This window comes from Dromiciops gliroides, chromosome 6 (genome assembly GCF_019393635.1).
Source record: "Dromiciops gliroides isolate mDroGli1 chromosome 6, mDroGli1.pri, whole genome shotgun sequence".
In the NCBI taxonomy this organism is placed as follows: Eukaryota; Metazoa; Chordata; class Mammalia; order Microbiotheria; family Microbiotheriidae; genus Dromiciops; species Dromiciops gliroides.
In genome coordinates this window covers 241,355,192-241,377,818 of record NC_057866.1, presented here as the reverse complement: position 1 = coordinate 241,377,818, position 22,627 = coordinate 241,355,192, and positions in this window count along the sequence as shown.

Below are 22,627 nucleotides of genomic sequence, written 5' to 3'. Positions count from 1 at the left end.
CAATTGCCTCACCATAAATAAATAAATAAATAAATAAATAAATAAATAAATAAATAAATAAATAAATAAATAAATAAATAAATAAATAAATAAATAAATAAATAAATAAATAAATAAATAAATAAATAAACAAATAAATAAATGAATGAATGAATGAATGAATGAATGAATAAATAAAAGAGTCAGACGTGACTGAAATGACACAATAACAGCAAAAACAACAACTGAATGTTCTCAAGACATGCAGTGAAAATAAAAAAATTACAAACTAATGATGTTGAACCAAATTTAATCTGACTTCTGAGTATGGTAGTTGCCTTAACATATTCCAGTAGAGTTAAAAATTATAATATGCTGGTCCTAAATAGTATTCCCTTTACATTTAAGTAATAAAGAGACAACTACACTACAAATGTAATGGCAAATTACAAAGATGCAGTATGCATAAGTTTATTATTATAATCGAATAAAATATGCCCCCAATAGAGATATATTTAATAGTCTGCACAATTGTTACAGGCTGAGCACCTGCTTGTTACTAGTTTTCCTTTTTTTACAATCAAACCAAATATTACCAATTCTCTTTTTGCTTTGTTAATTCTCCTACATCTATGATCAGCAAAAATATCAATTATCTTCTCTAAAATGGTATAAAATTTTATCTTCATCTCTATCTCTTGAACATACATATACACAGACATACACATTGAAAAAAATCCTACATCTGACTTGGTACAACAGGGTTCTCTGGGCCCAGGAAAATAGCCTGTGTTTCTTCCCATATTCTCCCCACCTACAATGTTCCCTTCAAATTGAAGGGATTCCCCAGCACCTAGAATACTGTCAGTCACATCCTTGAGCTCCCCTTCTATTTGCACTCTAATCAATGCCTTTGGGATGGTAGAAGACTAGATTGATTGGGGGGGTTAGTATCAAGGGCAGGAAATTCACTGGATCCTTCTTTGGTGTGATGGGACCTGCAGTCTCCTGACACAGCTTCCCTGATTTCCCTAACCCAGCTTCTTTCCCCAATACAGCTTGATTGGCCCCAGCTTCTATGACTTGGCGGGTTCCTGAGACCATGCCATGCCCTGATGACTGAATAACCAGACAAGGTTCCATATGAAGACAGGAGGGCTGGCCATTTTGTCCTTGCTGTCTATCCTTACGATGTTAGGGTAAAGCAAAACTCCTCCTTTGTTTTATATTAAATGATTTGTGAGTGCCTCATTTCATCCTAACCTTGAACCTGAACTAAGAGGGTGCTCCCATTAGAGCTGCTGACCACTTCCATCATCATATAATCACTGTGCTGTAGCTTTGGCATGGAGAAGAGGGCATGGGAACTATTGCATAGAGAATGAGGTGGGTCAGCAGCTAGATCAGAAGTGAGTTTGGAATAGGAAGTGGGGAGATGTGAATACTGGAGAAAAAAATAGAGGTTGTGAATGAGAGTATAGTTGTACTCAAAGAGGAAAGGGCTCTGTAGAGATCGTAGGGAAAGATACCTTCAGGTAGGGCTATGGATCCCAGCCTTACCCCCATCCCCAGGAGTTCTCTTCTTCTGGGCATTTTCTCTGGCTGTCCCCCATGTCTTGAATGCTCTCTCCCTCCCCATGTCCATCCCTTGGCTTCTTCACTGGCCTCCTTCAAGTTCCAACTACAAATCCCACTTTCTACAGGAAGTCTTTCTCAATCCCTCTTAATTCTAGTGATTTCCCTTTGTTAATAAGTTCCTTTCTATCACATTTATATTTTGGTTATTGTGATGAAATAATGGGATTTATCAGATACTCAAAGACCCACCTGGAGATTAATCTAGACTGATTGAATCAAGTGAGAGTGATTGACTGCTGATTAGCCTACTTCAAGTTAACTAGATTGTAATCACACCTGGCTAGCCCTTAAGAAGGTATTGTTCTGGGGGCGGCTAGGTGGCGCAGTGGATAAAGCACCGGCCCTTGATTCAGGAGGACCTGAGTTCAAATACGGCCTCAGACACTTAACACTTACTAGCCGTGTGATTCTGGGCAAGTCACTTAACCTCCATTGCCCCGCAAAAAAAAAAATAATAATAAATTAAAAAAAAAAAAAGAAGGTATTGTTCTCAGAAGCTAGACTGTGAACTCAACTGGAGAACACCTTCAAAACCAATGGATTGGATGATGCCATCCAATCAGCTTGAAGCAGTGTGTAAGGACCACCTCTGTTCCAGACTTATAAAAAGCTTCCACAAGGAGCTTGCTGGGGAGTTCCTGATTGAAGCAGGCTCATGTCGGAGGACTTGAGGAACAACCAGACCAGGTTGGAATTCTAGTCTAGATAGGCTTTTTCTTAACTTTCTGAACTCCATGTGAATACCTGGTATGCTCTAATAAATGCTTAATGCCCAAAGACTGGTGCTAAAGCTTCTAATTTTGGCGACCACAATATAGATTTTAAACATCACAGTTATACATATGTGTTTGCTTGTTCTCTCCATTTGGTTATGAATTCCTTGAGGACAATGACTTTCTTTTGTCTGTCTTTGTATCACCAATATTTAGCTGGGTGCCTGGAACATAGTAGGTGCTTATTATATTTTATTTATTTATTTTTTTACATATAAGGTATTTTATTTTTTTCTGTTACATGTAAAGATAGTTCTCAGCTTTTGTTTATACAAGCTTTATAATTTCAGATTTTTCTCCCTCCCTCCCCTCCCTCCCCCCTCCCCTAGACAGCAGGTAATCTGATATAGGTTATATCTATATATCTATATACATATACATATATATATCTATACACACACACATATATATATATATATATATATATATATATCCATAATAACATTAATCCTATTTCTGCATTAATCCTGTTACAAGAGAAAAAATCAGGGCAGTAATGCAAAACTTCAAAATAGAAAAAAAAAAAACAGCACCCAAAACAAAAGAAATAGTATGGTTCAATCAGCATCTATACTCCACAGTTCTTTATTTTTTTTTTTCTTGGATTTGGAGATCCTCTTCTATTATGAGTTCCCTGGAACTCTTCTGTACCATTGCATTGGTGAGAAGAATATAGTCCATCACAGTAGGTCAACACTCAATGTTGATGATACTGTGTACAATGTTCTTCTGGTTCTGCTCATCTCACTCATCATCAGCTCACGTAAGACCCTCCAGGTTTCTCTGAACTCCTTCTGCTCATCATTTCTTACAGCACAATAGTATTCCATTGTATTCATATACCACAACTTGTCCAGTCATTCCCCAATTGATGGGCACCCCCTCAACTTCCAATTCCTTGCTACCACGTAAAGAGCAGCTAGAAATATTTTTGTACATGTGGGTCCCTTTCCCCCTTCCATGATTTCTTTGGGAAAAAGACCTAAAAGTGGAATTGCTGGGTCAAAGGGTATGCAGAGCTTTATCGCCCTTTGGGCATAATTCCAAATTGCTCTCCAGAATGGTTGAATCGGTTCACAGCTCCACCAACAATGAATTAGTGTTCCAATTTTCCCACAGCTTCTCCAACAAATAAACGTTTATTATTAACAGCGGAGGCAACCTACAATAGTAAATCAGGGCCAGAGTGTAAGGTCAACATAATATGATGGTATGATGCTAACATTCTTTCATTTGAAATAATGTCTTGTATTTAGTAATTAGAGAAAAGACTTAAAATGCAAATAATCTCAAAGGAATCTTGACAGTTATTCATACTTAAATATAAGTATGGGAGGAAAGGGGAAAAGGAAGAGGAAAAAAACAAAATTGGGGGGAATTAAACACCTAAACGGAGCCTAAAGGAGTGACACTAAGAGGGCAGCAAATCTATTTCACTCCTTTTTTTTTCTTTTTCACTTGCAATAACTGGACTTTTCTTGGGCAGAGCCAACATGGTGGAGGAAGGACAGTGACCTCTCAGAGCTCTCCACATGCTCACTTAATTGCAATCACTGAAACCAGGTTTTCTTCAAATGACTCTGCACCTCTGGTTACCCTTTCCTACACTGCTTGTCCAACCCCTCAAGTCCCTGGTCACAGAGGTACAATAGAAATATTCTCTGTTTTCTATTGCCACTTCCACATTCTCCCACTACCACTATCACTTAGCAACTTCCCCTCCTGGAAGTTAATTCATACTGAATTTCTTATCCAATCAAAATTCTGGTAGTTGGTTATTTACTCACCCCCAGGACATTCTCCCTTCATTCTCAATGAATTCAGTTGAGTGGCTCACAATCTTCCTCTCCACCCTGTTTCCTTTCCTACTACGAAGAGACTTCTACATAACTATTTCTTCTCCCTCAAATACCTTAACTTTCCAGTATACTCAGCTCCCATGACCTATTCCTTCATTCCACCTCAGCTACACACAGAGATGATCATAATTTTGATTTTACCATCACCTACAACAGTTTTACTTCCATGTCTGTGGATTTTAAAGTTCATTTTTTTTCATTATTTCATCATTCTTTATGTCTTATAAACCCTATCCATGTGCTTCCTCACTGTGACCATAAACTCCTTCACTCCTCACCATTTCACCCACTCTGGCTACATTCTCCTCCTTTCCTTACCCTGACTTCTTGGTCAGCCAGTTCCACTCTATATGAACTTCTTTTGTTGGGTTCCTTGACCCTGTAATCTATTACTAATCACATATTGCTGTATCTCAATGCTAGATTATTCCCACCTTTCAATCTTATTCATGTGCTAATGAATTTGAGCTAGAGAAAATCATGGTACCTTGGTGAGTGGATCTACTACAAAAGTACCTTACTTAATCTCAGATGAGGTGGTCACTTAAGAAAAAAATTCATTTTATAGTCCCTAATTAATTCTTTATCATACTCCTTACACCAATCCACATCATCTTCTCCAAACCTTTTTATCTATCCTCAAAACCACCTGCTTCTCCAACTCTATAAGCTGAGTCTTTGCCTTGTAACTCACTGAAAAAAAATGAGAGCATTTGATTAGAACTCTCTCTTTTAATCATCTCACATCAGTCATACAACTTCCCAACTATCTCTTTGTTCATTCCTCTTTCTGATAAATTGGTGGCCTTTTTCCTTGCCAAGATCAACCCTTCTAATTGCGATCTTCATCATTCTATCTTCTCCAGCAGGTTCGTCCTATTTTCATCTCCACTTTCTCTCAAGCTCTATTGCCTGGATTCTTCCCCACTGCTTATAAATACTCCCGTGTCTTCACTATCTGAAAACAAACAACTCTTACTTGGCCCCACTGACTACCTCACTGAGTAGAGTAGTTACACTCTCTCCTTCCTCTGTTAGTGAAAGATCTTGAGGACAATAATACCTTTTTATTCAATGTCCAACCTCATCATTTAACTGAAACTATTCTCTCAGTGAGAAATCTAATAGCCTTTTCTGAAAACTCATCTTTCTTGCCATATCTGCAATCACCAACACTATCAATCACCCCATATTCATGGATATTCTGTCCTCTCTAGGTTTTCTTGACATTGGTCTCTCCTCATATCTGACCACTTATTCTCAGTCTTCTTTGATGGATCTTTATCCAAGTTACAGCCATTAAAATGGGTGTCACTCAAGGTTCTTTCCTGGATCCTCTTCTTCCCCCATATTATCTCATCACCTCCAGTAGGTTCATTTATCATTTCTTTGTCTTTTTTTTCTTTTTCTTTTTTTGCAGGGCAATGGGGGTTAAGTGACTTGCCCAGGGTCACACAGCTATTAAGTGTCAAGTATCTGAGGCCGGATATGAACTCTGGTACTCCTGAATCCAGGGCCAGTGCTTTATCTACTGTGCCACCTAGCTGCTCCTCATTTATCATTTCTATGCAGATGATTATCATATTTCTACATTCAGTGCTAGTACATACCATCAATTGTCTTTTGGACATTTCAAACTGGATTATGTGCTGACAACTGTTTTTCCACCAAATCCTCCACTATTCTCAACTTTTCTATTACTGTTGAGGATTTCAAACTAGGTGTCATCCTTGACTAGCTCCTCTGGTGTGAGTGCTTGCTGAGACCTTTTCAGGGTTGCTCCTCCCCCTTTGGTGTCCACCCTTCACTCTCACCTGTGGCTCCAAGAATCTATAGCATGTGCAGTAGCCACACCCCAGTAAACTGTCTTAGCAGACAGGCTTCAGGTCACCAGGTTGAAGGTAATTGGCAGGTCCTAAATTTTGTTTTAGCACTCAGAAAGAGAGATTAAGACTTACAACTTTGTGCAATTCTGCCTCACTTAAATCCAATTCATATGCAAGTCAAGATATCAGGACAAACACTTTGTTTAACGCCTCACTCATACTCATCCCACATATACAGTCCATTGACATTATCACTTTTAACTTCACAATATCTTTCATATGTGTTCCCATCTTTTTACTCATAGAGTTAGCACCTTGGTGCAGGTCCTCAAACCTGGATTATTACAATAGCTTGCTGGTTAGTACACCTGCCCCAAGTTTCTCCTCACTCCAATCCAGCTTGTGCTCAGCTGTCGAAATGGTCTTCCTCCCTCTTAGTTAATAATTACTCTAGGGGCAGCTAGGTGGCACAGTGGATAGAGCACCGGCCTTGGATTCAGGAGGACCTGAGTTCAAATCTGGCATCAGACACTTGACACTTACTAGCTGTGTGACCCTGGGCAAGTCACTTAACCCCAATTGCCTCACCAAAAATAAGTTAATTAATAAATAAATCAATAAATTAATAAATAATAACAATAATAACTCTCAATTACCTCAGAATCAAGAATAAAATCCTCTGTTTTGCATTTATGGCTATTCACAACCTGGTTCCTTCCTAGGTGTCCAGTTTTAATACATGTCCTTGCCTCCAAGTACTCCATTCACTACTGCCTTTCATCAAATAACAGCACTATTAATCTCTTCATTCTGTGCTTTTAAAATTTCTCTCCCCTGTCCCTGGAATGATCTCTTTAGCTGCCTGTCCTGATTTCATTCACCATGAAGCTCCAATCCTATCTTCTATAGGAGACTTTTCCAGGTCTTTCCTTCTCAGCTTCCTACTCTTCTCTCTGAGTTTACCTTCCATTTATGCCATATATATATATATGCCATATACATATATATACATACATACATATATATATATACACACACATACATATACATATATACACATACATATATATGTATGTATATGTATATGTATATATATATATATGTCTTGCAGGTATATCATAGTTTTAACACTATCTCCCCCATTACATTGAGAGTTCTTTGAAGTCAGGGACCTTCTTGTTGCCCTTCTTGTCCCTAGAAATTGGCACCATCCCAGGAACACAGTGGGTACTTGAAAATTGTGGTCAATCAACAAACATTTATTATGTATGCTGGAGCTAGCCAGTGTTCGTTTTCTATTGTATGTAGCTACCCATAGCTGCAATTTCAGGAAATATTGATCTTAACAGCAAACCTAGAAGAAAACACAATGCCAATGTTGTCTTTTTTAATTTTAAAATTGCATTCTCTGAAGTTCATATTTTCAACTGAGAATAGAATGATGAAAGACTAGATTACATTTATTTGTTTCTTATTGGATGTAATAGTTCTACAGATGAATAAATCTTAGAGAAAATTGACTTTGAGAATGGAATCAAGTGATTAAATAAACTTAAAGTATGAACACAATCATTGTTTAAATATGAATTATCACCATGAAAAAGAACTTGTTGATTGGTTTTTAATTCATTCATTCATATTTATGCCTCCAATACCTAGTGTTGTAGGAGACATTTAAAACTTTAAAATGACTACCTGCATGTTATCTTCCCTCTTGACTGTGAGCACCTTGAAAGCACAGTCTGGGTTATTTATTTTTTTCCTACTTTTCTTTGTATCTTCAGAATTTAGCATAATGCCTGAGACACAACAGATGCTTAACAAATGCTTCTTGACTGACTAATTGACTGAATAACATTGGAATAATGGATAGTTATTATATTAATCATAGTTCTGAGAGTTTCAAAGTTGTTGGCTTTTACAGTATTGTTACCATATAATTTTTTCTCCTGATTCTTCTCATCTGATTCATCAGTTTAGAAAAATAAGTCTTTAAAATATTAATTTCTTAATGTTTATGCTATAGTATGAATTCTTATTTCATTCTATGTATCATATTTTCTATGATACATATTTATTTAAATGTGATACACATATCTTTCTATGTCTCTTTAAAATCCTCTACTTCCTAATTTCTTATAATATTCAGTCACATTAATCTTTTCAAAAAATATTTTATTTCCAATTTATGGACTAAAACAAGCATTTTCATAGAATAATAAAAGATGATTGAACATGAAACTGCAAATCTATGTACAACTTGTTATTCCCTTTAAATATATAATAAAGTTATCATGTAAATTTATTTTTTTCTTTTTTTTCTCCCCCAGAGAGATGGCCATCATTATACACTCATAACCACACCCACACACCCACATACACACATATGTAAAATTATTCTATACATATTTCAACTTACTAGTTCTTTTTTTTCCTGGATGCACCTTTCTTTATATGTCCTTTATAGTTAATTTCGGTATTTATAATAGTCAAAATAATTCATTTGCTTAAAGTTCTTCTTAAAACAATGTTGCTATTACTGTCTGCAATGTTCTCTTGGTTCTGCTCAGTTTGCTCTTCGTTATTTTGTGCAAATCTTTCCATGTTTTCTAATATCATTGAGCTCATCATTTCTTTGTTTATTTGTTTTTTTGCAGGGCAATGGGGGTTAAGTGACTTGCCCAGGGTCACACAGCTAGTAAGTGTTAAGTGTCTGAGGCCGGATTTGAACTCAAGTACTCCTGAATCCAGGGCCGGTGCTCTATCCACTGTGCCACCTAGCCGCCCTGAGCTCATCATTTCTTATAGAGCAATAATATTCCATCACAATCATAAACCACAACTTGTTCATCCATTCCCCAATTGATGGGCATCCCTGAAATTTCCAGTTCTTTAACACTACAAAGAGCTGTTAGAAACATTTTAGAACACATAGATTCTTTTCCTTTTTGCCCAATCATCTTTAGAAATAGTAGTAGTAATAGTAGTAGTACTGCTGGATCAAAGGGCAGCTTACTTCATTATTATATTCATCTTTCATTATTTATTTAGTTATTCCTCTGGATGTTGAGTTTCTGGTTTTCTTGCAACCAAAAAAAAAGAATTGCTATAAATATTCTCTAAATATAGAATCTTTTCCTATTTTCTTAATCTCTTTTAGGTATAGACATATGAGTGCCATAGATATAGGTCAAAAGGCATGAGCTGTTTAGTAACTTTTCATGTATAATTCCACATTGTTTCTGTGAAAGAATTTCTCATATTGGTCACATCAAAATACAGAAAGATAGAGATAGAGACAGAGAGAATTAAAGGTTATACCTATTTACAGGATCACTAACAGTGCACCACTGTTTCTATTCCCCCCCCCCCATATCCTCTTCCTTTCTTGTCATCTTTGCCAATGGTATGTAAAGTATGTCTGGTAATTTTGAGTCTCCTTAGTTTAAAAGCTTAGATTTGTGAATATATTCAATTAGACTCTGAGTTACCCCCTACCTATAAGAGAAAAAAAATCCAAAAAGAACACAATAAAGCAATAAAAATGATCCACTCCTTCCCATACTAGGCAATACCCCCCAAAATTAGCTGGGGCGAAGGCAGGGGTGATCCACAGTGAAGACACTGTCCTAGGAGTTCAAAAAACAAGCAAGTTGAGATTTTCACATTTCCAACCTCCTTCAATTTAGCCTAGATGGGTAATCTGGAACAAATGGTGATGCCTGAACCCACTTCAAGCTGCTCTGTTATGGCCCCAACTTCAGCACCTTTTCACCAGTCACTTTGGTGGGTAGTGTCTGAAGGGTAATATGCACCTTACTTCCATTATATCCCTCATATCCTTCCACTTTCACCTTATTTTTGTGTTTTCATGACCCTACATGAATTCTTCCGCCCCAAATAGTTATGACAAACAGTAGGAATAATTGACCTCAGGCAGTGAGATGAAGTAGTTTAATCTATATGTTTATTCAGTCATTTTGGGATAGTGCAACAGGTGTGAGTATTTTGTATACACATGCGCACACACACACATATTCTAACATCAGAAGATTAGCTGTTTTCTCTTTTTTTGCTCATTTCTGGGAAATGAGGAATATCTGTAGCTTTGTTTTGTTTATTTTTTTTTCCATTTATCAAGCATTTTTCTCTCTCCCACTTCCTTCCTCTCACCAAATGGTAAGTAAAGCCCTTTATAACCCATCCCCTTCCTTCCTTTCCAGTCTTTTTAAACCTTCCTACCTCCCTCCTCTATGTCATCTGAAATCTAGTGACACTGTGCTCCTTGCTGTTGCATGCACAAGATACCCCATTTCTCAACTGGGCATTTTCATTGACTGTATGACACATCTACACTTCTCTCCCTTCTAATCTCCATCTCCTGACTTCCTTCAAGTCAGCTACAATCCCGGCTTTTGCAAGAAATATTACCCAATTTCCCATAAGGCTATTGCCTTCTTTCTGATAATTATCTCCAATTTACTCTATATAAACTTTGTCTCATAGTTATTTACATATTGTCTCCCTTGTTGGACAGTGAGCTTCTTGAAAGCAAAGGTTGTCTTTTGCCTTTTGTTGAATTCTTCAGTTCTTAGTATAATTCCTGGCACATCATTTTCTCTTAATAAATGATTGTGGATTTATTGACTCTAGGCAACTCTCTAAGACAACTATAAGTTGCAGAAAAAGGTTATTCCCTGGCTTGGTAGAATTTTCTTATCTGAGAGTTGCCCATACTTATTGAATCATAGGCTCAGTCCCTATCCCTTCCTTTAGGCAGAACCTATATTTTAAAGTACATTCTAAGACTCAAGGGAGGGAATTACAGCTTGTTTTTATTCCCCATAGTACCTATTCTGTGCATTGCCCATAGTAGGTACTCAATAATTATTCGGCTTTTAATTGATTGTGGACAAATTGTCTTTCTCTTAGGAAGCTGTCTCTAGCTAGCATATATCATTTGAAAGCATTAAGCTGTATGTTTTATGATCCTTATTAAAGTTATTTTATCACATCCAACCCAGTAAATGCTATTTTCAGGGTGGCTTGGATACTTAAATTAAACAATTCAGCAAGCGGTTCTTCCTATAGATCTAAAGGATCGATGTACCTTTAGGTTTATTATTCTGTTTGCTTACTGGCTATTGGGCTCAAAGTGTTCACTAATATAACTTTTACCAAAAGACAAAATTAAGACATATAATATGTTTATTTGCAATAATCGATCCTAATGTTTATATACAATTATTGTCTAATGAACTACACAAGAGTGTACTAAGATTCTTTTCAGACTATTTAGAACAGACATAATTATTGCTGCCTTCTCTCTTCACTGGTTTCCATGTTGTTCATGTGCACAGTGGGTGCTCTCGTAAGCATTACTATCAATCAGATTCTGTTCCTTAGCCCACTGGGCAAAAAAAAAAAATGTGTCACTATCTTATTTTGGGAATAACAAGCTTGAACATTTGTTTTTGTTTTAATTTTTACTGATACATTTTTGTTCATGGTTTGGTTTGGGTTTTGATATTGGGTCTCCCCATCTCAAGTTTCCTCTGCTAAAGAAATCACAGGTCCAGCCCCTATCCCTATCCCTATCCCTATCCCTGTTCCTGTCCCTGTCCCTGTCCCTGTCCCTATTCCTGTCCCCAACTTTATCCCTACCCCTTTGCCCATCTCTTCCCCATTCTTATCCTTATCCTTATACCTATGCCTATCCTTAATCTCAATTCCATCAAACAAAGGAAATTGGTATTATCATATTAGCTTAAAAGATAATAAGCATTTATTAAGTGCCCACTATGTGCCAGGAATGGGCTAATGGCTAGGCTAGCAAGACTTTTTCACCATAATAGTTATCATAGATACAGAGTGATTTATCTCCAATGGAGGTATAGAATAAAAATACCTTCAAATATTATCAGAGAAAAAATATCTCACTATCATGGAGTTCCCTGAAGACCACTGGCAGATTTTTAAGACAGTCCTCAAATAAACAATTGAAGTGACAATGTCAGCTGACAAAATACAGTTTGAAAAATATCTCTGTTAAGCAGCTTCTGTCGAGTCTATTGTCATTGTACACCTAATCCCCTTCTAGCGTTCACACTCAATGTGTCCTGTCTTTTTTACCTTGCTCTGTAAACTGCAAAAGAATTACCTGAGAGATGAAGCCTTCCACTCAAATATGACATAAAAGCAGTGCTGTTTAATTTAGAGGTCCCTTGGAACAATTAAAGGCTGAAAAATGCCTCTCTGAGGACATGACATTCCTTTATGCGCTTCCCCTGTCTTGAATCCTGAGGCCAGCCAGATAGATGCCCATTTACCTTCCTTGTTGAAAGCATTAATTGTCTGGCACTCTGATTGAATACCTGAAAAATAACAAGCCTTTCTCTAGCAGAATAGATGGGAGAAAGAGATTTTGGAATATATGCCCTAACACTCCCCTGTTATGTGAGAGTGTAGAGAAGCTTCAAATAGAGGCAGATATAATGATAGAACCAAACCCATCTGAAATTGAACAATGCACCTTTTCTCATGCGGTCTCCTGAGTCTGGTGATATATATGTAATGGAACTTCAATATAAAGACTTTGACATCCTCGTACACATTATCAATGGGGGTTGAAGAATATCCTCGGGAAACTTAAGAAAAGAATAGACAAAAGGACAGACCGTGATCTGTCTGTGCCAGCAGATAGGAGGGTGAATTGAATAACCTTTCAAAATCCCCAATTCTGTGAAATACTCCGCTTGTCTCTAGGGTGCATCATTGTGAAATACTTTCCCTGGGTACTGAAGAATCAGGGGAAAGTGATTGTTAGGAGACACTCATTTGCTGGTTAGTTCTGCTCCCAAGGTTTCTCTGCTCAATGAACTTCCTTTTTTCCTCCATTTCAACGCAAATGATGATTTTTGTCTGAGATCCCCAAGAGAAGTTAGGAGTGGGAGCAGCAGCAATTGAGGGAAAGTGTCCAGCAGAGTGACAGGAGGTGTGTCCTTCTAGCTGTACATCCCTCTCCAGCAGTGCATCAGGGGCATAGTGACTCATAATGGCTACCCAATAATATACTTGAAGACAGGAAAACTGAGTTCCATTCCTTACTTTGACTCTTGACCATTGACCAGAGATTTCATCTCTCTCAAGCTGAAATGGCACTTTATTGGTGTGAAGACAGTGCTTTGTAAACCTTAAATTACAACATAAGTGGGAATGAATTCATATTTATTTGTGAACTGTGCATGTGATTTCATTGTTAGTGAGAACTCCCATTGAGGAAACCCCTCTCTTAACACAGCTTCTGCAGGAGTTGTCAGCAGATTTTACAGGTGAAAAGACTTGGCCAGGGCCCCAGAGTCAGGATGAAGCATAGGTACAACTCGGGAAAAGGCCTTTCTGACTCCATGGCCTGCTCTTAGTTTACTAACTAGACCATATTGCCTTCTTATTTCCATTAGCCAAAACCTTATCACACCCATGGTTGTAATTCTGATGCAACTAATTCAAGATGCACCAGGAGCAATGGACTCTCTGATAGAATTTCGAAATCCTTCAGCTAATTTGATTTTCATTTTATGTAGGTTTCCTGTTTCCCTACATTCATAAGCACATTTTAACACCAAAATTCTCTGGTTGGAACAGATACAGGCCATGATTTGACCTGAATTACAATGGGACTTGCCAGTGAAAGTTAAGTATAGGGTTTCAACTCACCTTTCCCAGCAACCAAAATAAACCCATCTTTCATAAGTGAGTAGTGTCACTGACTGCAATTTAAATCTCAATGTAAATGTCATTTCCCTGCTTGCTGCTGAATCTTTAGGTTCAGTCCCAAAAAAGGCTCTGTCTGTTCGAGTGATTACAAGCTAGATTCCTGACAGCTCTTACATTAATGACACCGGATTGCTTGCCTTGGTAGCTTCGTTCTTGGCCTTGCTTTGCCATCTCCTCACCCCTCCTCATCCTGAACTGTTAAACAGAAACAGGTTCTAATGAGATTTAGAGAAACCCTGTTGTTCCAGGCCTGGGAGAGAATGACCTTTATTGCTTTTAGGTGACTGTCTCCTTCCCCAATTCACTTCAAGAATGATTACTGTGTGGAGTTGGTAGGCAGCTGGAAAGTTACATTTCCCAGACTATGCATTTATATTTAAAGGAAGAGTGAAAAACATGCCACAGGAGACTGAAGCACAAGCCCTAGGGAGGACTGATTTTCTATTTCCCTCTGGGGTACAGAACAACCAACCTGCATAATGTTTTAAAATTCAAATAAATGCAGCAGGATGATTTCTTACACTTCATTATTACTACTATTGTTGTTCTAAGCAGCCTATTAGGAACTCTATTTTTGTGCTATCCAGCTATTTGGAAGTTGGTAGATATGCCTGAGATTCTTAAGCAATATGTCGATGATGTGCTGAGCGAATCACGCAGACAGCTGAAGAGACAGTGAAATTTCAGAAGTTGAGATGTGGCTGATGCCATCTGAATGGTTTTATTCATGCTGAAAGAATGATGTTGTTTGGAGGGCTATGTGAATGGCAGAAGATAGTATTGGGTAGCTACTTATTTGGAAGCAGAAAGAAAGAGAAGCAAAAATGATGCCAATTTGTGAAAAAGGAAGATTAGAAGGATAACAATGAGAAGAAAAATGTTCCAGGAGAAAATAAGGATTAAAAAAAAAAAACAAACAAATCTGTCCCTCTATAACTAAAGAGATGTTGTAAGAACAAAATGAGATAATATATATGAAAGCACTTTGAGTTCCAAAGAAGGAAGGAAATGGATGATTCCAAGTCATTATTATATTATTACTATTATTAGGAAAGAGAAGCCCCATTTTTGTTCTGAAACTCAATTTGTTGTTATGGAATCTAAACTAAGATGGTGAGATAGCTGGTGATTATATGAAGAGCAAAAGAAAAGGGAACATGACCACCGAGCCTCTCTCCTGTTGAAAGGGCCTAAAGCTACCAGAGAGCTGGCTTAATAAGACAAAAGAACTCTCCTTGGAAATTGGTTTGATACCTAATTTCTAAGCACTTTGATGTATCAGGGACCTACAATTTTTCAGGCATACAAACAAATTCCCTCAACTCCCAGAGATCATAACCTATGTACAATGTCTAATCTCAAAGTTCTGGGTGGGGCTTGGAGAGGTTAATTGACTTGTCTGTGGTCACCAGCTAACAAGGAAAGATAAACTCGGGTTTCTCCAGATTCCAAATCCATAACTCTACTCACACTATGCTAACGCTTCTTAAATTGTGGGTCATGACCTCATATGGGGTAGTATAACTGAATGTGGGAGTTGTGAAGAATTTGGCAACAATAAAAGGTTATGCTACTCATTTTATATACCTATATACCCAGGGTCACCTAAAATGTCTTCAGTGAAAAGGAGTTGTGAGTGGAAAAAGTTTAAGAAGCCCTGCACTGAGCAATGATGCCTCACTAAGTAAGGAATTAATCTCCAAGTTATCAGGGCAAATATATCAATAGCAAAAGAGAGAGAGCCTCACTCAGGTGTTTAAAAAAGATGAAAATGAGGAAGAAACAAAAAAATCTGTGGGTCTCACCAGATTGTACTTCTTTGAGGCAAAATGATTCCATACCAAAAACTGATTCCATACACTGCTAATCTTACTGCAGATATTCAATAAATATTAACTAGAATCAAGAATAAAGGGAGCATATAAGTTATGAGAAATTGATTGAAAAATGTAATGCACATCTGCAACAGTTATGATAAGAACAGTAGGAGACTGGCGGAGTAACATGCCACCCACTTTAATGGCAATAGGTCCAGTGAGAACTGCATGTCATTGTCAGAAGACATTAGTGACCTTGCAGTGGCAGAGGTGGGAGTTTTCCCTTCATAGATATAAGTTCATAAGTTTGCCCCTTGAGAATGATTCCTATGTATGTTCAATGTCCCTACTGAAAGTGTCTGTTTTTGTGAGATTATATACCCCATGTTTATATGGGAAGTGTGAATGTTCTCTTGTGAATTTCCTATTATTGTATTTCATTAAATGACTACGCTTTGCACTTATTGTGTCTTCCAGTTGTAAAGAAAATATAAATAGTTCAGGGGCTAAGGTCTTGAGTGGATATAGATCCATATTCACCAAGCCCCTCATGTAGGCATTAAATATTGATAACCAAGGAGGAGAGAATCCCATAACAATGAGATTTTAGGCTTGGAGTTATAGGACTTTAAACTATAAAGGTGTTTGACCAGTATCTTGGATATCTAGTCAAAAGGGCTGTGGCAAAGCTGTCTCCCACATGTAGCATTGGGAATAGTTGTATGGCTCAAGGCTGTCATCTCCCTTGAGCCTTTTCCAGGGGAAATTGTATTTCCTGCTAGATGTTTGGGGCTAAAAGCTTGGCCACTAAGCTCTCCTCAGAAGAAGGCACTACCAGGCTAGATGCCTATTTATCTAGTATGTGGTACATATGTATCTATTTACTCCCTTAAATATCATTAGTCTAGGGAATATAGTTTTCAGGTTCAAGCTAAACTTCTGACTGCTATTATTAATTGGGAAAGGAAGAACCCAACCTTTATATACAAGGCTTGTCTCCTGTCCCAGTTCCAACAAAAACACATATGATAAATAGCCAAAATCCCATTTATCCATGTCTTTAGCAAAACAGAAATCAGAAAAAGTATAAATGAGGAAATATGTACTAGTCAATATTGAGCAATGAAGCTCTTCCTCACTCAATGGGAAATTGGGAATGAGGTAACAGCTCAATGAGAGAGAGAGAGAGAGAGAGAGAGAGAGAGAGAGAGAGAGAGAGAGAGAGAGAGAGAGAGAGAGAGAGATATATCACCCAAGGGTAATTTCCCTAAAGTCTCTACTGCAGCAGGTTGGAGGTAGAGACCTAAAGGAGAGTACTAGCTTCTTTATGTCAGCTCTTTCCCAGAGTCTTATTTTCCCTTCAGCCACCTGAAATGGGGTTGACAAACATTCATCTTTTCTCTCATAGCTGGATATCAAAAGTGCCCCAAATGACTGCAGAACACAAAGAAACTCCTGAGTTTGAAGAGAATCAAGAAGCCCCAAGAGACTGAAGAGATTCCCAAAACTCTTGAAACTGGAGAGCTGCTTCTTTCCCACTCTCTAACTCTATCAAGCCCCTCATGTAGGCATGGGATATTGATAACTGAGGAGGAGAGGATCCCATAACAATGAGATTTCATAATTGGAGTTACAGGACTTTAAACTCTAAAGAATGAGCGAATACTGCCTTGGATGTTACCTCAATTTTTTGGAGGTGGATAGTATGTTTCATTATTAGTGTGAAGGATTAGTTTTTTGAGGGGCCTCTATAACCAACTTTATCTCTGTTTCTTGCTTGTTTAGTTTGCCTTTCAGCTCTTAGCCAATAGTACTGGATATTTTGGCATGTATGTAGCAACCTCATTTGCCCATTTAACTTCAGATATGGCAGAATACATCTTGGCCTCTTTGGCTGAATTCAGTTGGTACTGATTTTGCAATGGGCTGCATCAGCCTCGAAATCAAAGCTTCTTTGGTCTCTAAAGCTACACATGGAGCCTTGAATATCAAGCAGAAGATTATTGTTAGTTTGATCTTATAGGTAATAAGAGAGTAGAGGATTGACATGGCTGGACCTGTACTTTATGGAGAGATGTGACAAGCAGACTCACCAGCAGGCTATTGCAATAATCCAGGCATGAGGTAGGGAGTACCAACACCAGGGTTGTAGCATCATTAGAGGAGAGAAGAGGGTATATCAGCAAGATGTTGCAAAGGTGAAATTGACAGTCATTGGAAACAGAATGAATATGGAAGACAATACATATTGAGTTTAAGATGTCGACTATGCATCTATCTACTTTGAGATGTTTGAAAGGCAGTTTGAGATGTGAGACTGGAGGTCAGCTGAGAAGTATGGGCACAATAGGTAATTAAATTTGAGAATCATCATAGAATAGATAATTAAATTAGAGTTTATGAGGTCATCAAGTAAAGTATCATAGAAGAAGACAAGAGAGACCAGGATAGAGTCCTCTGTTGATAGGGTGCTTTTCTTTGTTTGGGACTAACAATCATATGGAAAAAAAAACACTCCTATTATTCCTTATAGGAAATGCAAATTAAAACAGTTCTGATGTTGTCTCATATCAATAAGATTGAGAAAGATGACAAAAATGGAAATGACAATAGTTGTAGGCTACAGGAAGACTGACACTAATGAACTGTGGGTAGAGAGGTAAAATTATCCAGTCAATCTGGAAAGTATTTTGGATTTAGGCTCCCAAAGTCACTAAACTATGCAAACATATGGTTTAACCCAGTGATATGACTTGTAATACTTCAGTCTGGTGTTGGACTAACACTGGTCTGGTAGCTCGTGTTTGAGAACAGAATGAAATAAAACACTGTTAGATGATTTAACAAGGTAGCTGGATAGAGTGAATTCACATCTGGTCTCAGACCCTAGGCAAGTCACTTAACCCATTTTGCCTTAGTTTCTTCATCTGTAAAATGAGCTGGAGAAGGAAATGGCAAATCATTCCAGTATCTTTGCCAAGAAAACCACAAAAGGGGTCATGAAGTGTCAGACACATCTGAAATAAGTAAACAACAACAACAACAACAACAGATGATGTAACTCTTAATGAACTCCCCAAACCAACCAAACAAACAAAAAAGGGATGGATCCAAAAAATGACAGGGTGAGAAAGAGGGGCATGCTGGGAGAAGGAAGAAGGGAGAGGTAGAATGAGGAAAATTTTCTCACATAGAAGAGGCATATGAGGAAGAGCTTTTATAATGAATGGGAAAATGGAGGGGGTGGGCAATTCTTGAACCTCACTCACATCAGAATTGGTTCAAAAAGGGAAGAATACATACACACTTATATACACACAGACAAACACATTAAGCTGAGTATAGAAATCTATCTTACCCAATAGGAATATAAGAGGGAAAGGGGATAAAAGATATGGAGATGGGATGATAAAAGGACAGTCAGATTAAGGAAGGTATTGATCAACACCAAAACAGACTTTTGAGGAGGGATAGAGGAAAGACGGAGACAGAGAGAGACAGAGCAAGATGAAGAAAGAGCCAGAGAGCCAGAGAGAGAGAGAGAGAGAGAGAGAGAGAGAGAGAGAGAGAGAGAGAGAGAGAGAGAGAGACAAAGAGAGGTGGACACAGAGGCAGAGACAAAGACAAGACAGAGAAAGAGAGAAATAGAGAGAAAAGGTAAAGAGAAGAAAATAGAATGAAAGGAATTGCACAGTTATCATAACTGTGAATATTAATGGGATGCCTCACCGATAAAATAGAAGCAGATGGAGAATGGACTAGAAACAAGAATCAAACAATATGTTGTTTACAAGAAACACACTTGAAACAGAATTAAAATAAAGGACTGGAGCAGAATCTATTATGCTTCAGTGGAAGTAAAAGAGGCAAGGGTAAGAATCATGATCTCAGATAAAGCAAAAGTGGAAAAAGACCTAATCAAAAGAGATAATCGATGAAACTACATTTTGCTAAAAAGATACCATAGACTGGGACATCTGGTGGCACAGTGGATAAAGCATCAGCCCTGAATTCATGAGGACCTGAGTTCAAATCAAGCCTCAGACAATTGACACTTGCTAGGTGTGTGACTGTGGGCAAGTCACTTGACTCCCATTGCACAGAAAAAAAAAGAGATAACATAGATGATGCATTAATATAAAAATTATAGTAAGCTTCTCTGATAAAAGCTTCATTTTTTAAATATGTTGGGAACTGAGTCAAAATTTTTAAAATAAGAGTAATTCACCAATGATAATGGTCAAAGAATAAGAACAGGCAGTTTTCAGACAAAAATCAAAGTCATCTACAATCATATGAAAAAATATTATAAGTCACTAATGATCAGAAAAATACAAATTAAAACAACTCTGAGATACCACCTTATACGTCTCAGAAGAAACAAATGCTGAAGGGGATGAGGGAAAATATGTACACTAATAAACTGTTGATGGAATTTTGAACTGGTCCAATCATACAATTGGGAAGTATGTCCAAAGAGCATACCCTTTGAACCCCAAATACCACTTCTAGGTCTGTGCAACAAAGACAGCAAAGAAAAAGGAAAAGTATGTATGTATGTATGTATGTATGTGTATGTGTGTATATGTAGGCATGCATACACATATGTGTATATGTACATATATACACATATGCATATGTATATATGTGTAAATATACATATACACACAAATATTTATAGCAGTTCTTTTTGTGATGCCAAAGAGTTAGAAATAAGAGGATGCTCATTAATTGGGGAATAGCTGAACAAGTTTTAGCATATGATTGAGTTGTAAGAAATGATGAGGGGAGCAGCTAGGTGGCGCAGTGGATAGAGCACTGGCCCTGGATTCAGGCGGACCTGAGTTCAAATTCGGCCTCAGACATTTGACACTTACCAGCTGTGTGACCCTGGGTAAGTCACTTAATCCCAATTGCCTCACCAAAACAAACAAACAAACAAACAAATGATGAGGGGGATGATTTCAGAAAAAACAAAAGAAAACAAAATATGGCAAGATATATATGAACTGATGCAATATGAAGTGAGAAGAACCAAGAGATCATTGTGTACAGTAACAGCAAGGCTGTAATGATGATCAACTGTGAAAGACTTGGCTACTTTGGTCAATACAATGAGCTGAAACAAATCCAAGGCCTCATGATGAAAAAATGCTATCTACTGCCAGAGAGAAAACTGATAAACTCTGAGTGCAAATTGGAATATAATTATTGCACTTTATTATTTTTTTTCTCTGTTGTGATATATCTAGTATGGAAATTTGTTTTGCAGGGTTTTACAAAATAATTAATATCATTTTGCTTGCTTTCTCAGTGGTGGGAGAGGGAGAGAATTTACAATCAAAATTTAAAAAGAAAAAAATATTAAAAATAAATAATAAAATCAGTTTTAAAAATTAAAAAAAATAATGAAGGGAGATTTATTTAGGCATAGCATGGGAAACCTATTCATCAAGGATACAGAATTAATTCAACTGGGATCAGCTTTCCTGACTGTGTGTTTTTCATGTTGGTCTGCTATCAGAAGTCTGAGGGAGAATCCCATGGCTTTCTGTACCAAGACTTTTTTATATGTAGCACACCATGGAACTATTTTAATGATCCAAGTCTTATTCTTCTGAGTCAATCTAAGCTTTGGTATGATTTCAATACCTTTTAAGGAAATGTAGCATGCATGGGACAGGGTTTCAGCATATTGCTCTTACCATCATTCTACTAAGCATATAGGCCAAAGAAAGAACGAAAGGTTTTATATGAACAAAAATATTTATAGAGGTACTTTTTATTATAACAAAGAAATGGGAACTAGCAATTTGGAAATTGTTGAATATGTTGTTACATTATTATTAATTGTATATTATTAAACCTTAAGAAATGACCAAAGAAGAGATTCAGAGCAACCTAAGAATATTTGTATGAATTTGTGCAGAATAAAGTGAACACAACTAGGAAAAATATATGCTAGCAGAAACATGGTAAAGAAAGACAACTCTGAAAGGATAAGAACTCTAACAAATGAAATAACCAACCTTGGATCCCAGAGGACCAAAGATGAATCTTATTTTTCAACTCTTGATAGATAGGTTAAAGACTACAGGGCTATGTCAGACATATTCTATGTTTGAATTTCTTTTGAGTGACTATGTTTATTTGTTACAAGGGAGAACTTTTATTTTTGGTTGGGGATCAGGGTTCAAGATAGTAAAGTTAAAAAAAAGAAGAAAAGAACATCAATGAAACATCTATATAATTACACAGAAAAGAACAGAATGAAGTTTAGAGGGTGACAGACAAGAAAGATAGATCCACCAAACTGTATTTTTGATATTTACAAAACAAGATACTTATTAGAGATTTATAGTGTCATGCAAAATTATTTTTCCTCTTCTCTGTGTATGCAAATATTCATGTTTCTTGCTATTTCAAATTGAATGATTTAAAGGTTTGGGGAGATAAAAAAGTTCTAGGGAGCATGGCAGAATCATGACTACCTCCCCTGTTCTTTTTCACAAACTCTGTTATATTCCCCCAAAGATTCCCACCATTTCCATTCTATTAATTGATTCTTCCTTGTTGGTGAAAATCAGATTCAGTATAGAATCTCTCCTTGCTTGCTCCACCTTTTGCAAGATGAATTTATCAGTAAGGCAAATTAAGAAATTATTAGCCAGTTTATTTTTGAGAGGGGTGGAGATGTTTATGTAATTGAAGTCCCCCAAAACTACTATGTCATGCCTCTATACTTGGCTTGTGATGTTTCCCAAATCCCTCATCTATTTCCTTTGTCTTTCCAAATGGTCGATAACATTCTCTGATGAAGAAATAACTTCTGTTTCTACCTCCATTAATCTTCACCCAAATGCTTTCCATCATACTTCTCCCCACTTGTTCTTGGCTTTTCTCCCGTGCATTTGCCTAGTTAAGTGTCCTTTTTTTTCTATCCATTTTCTTTTGCATAA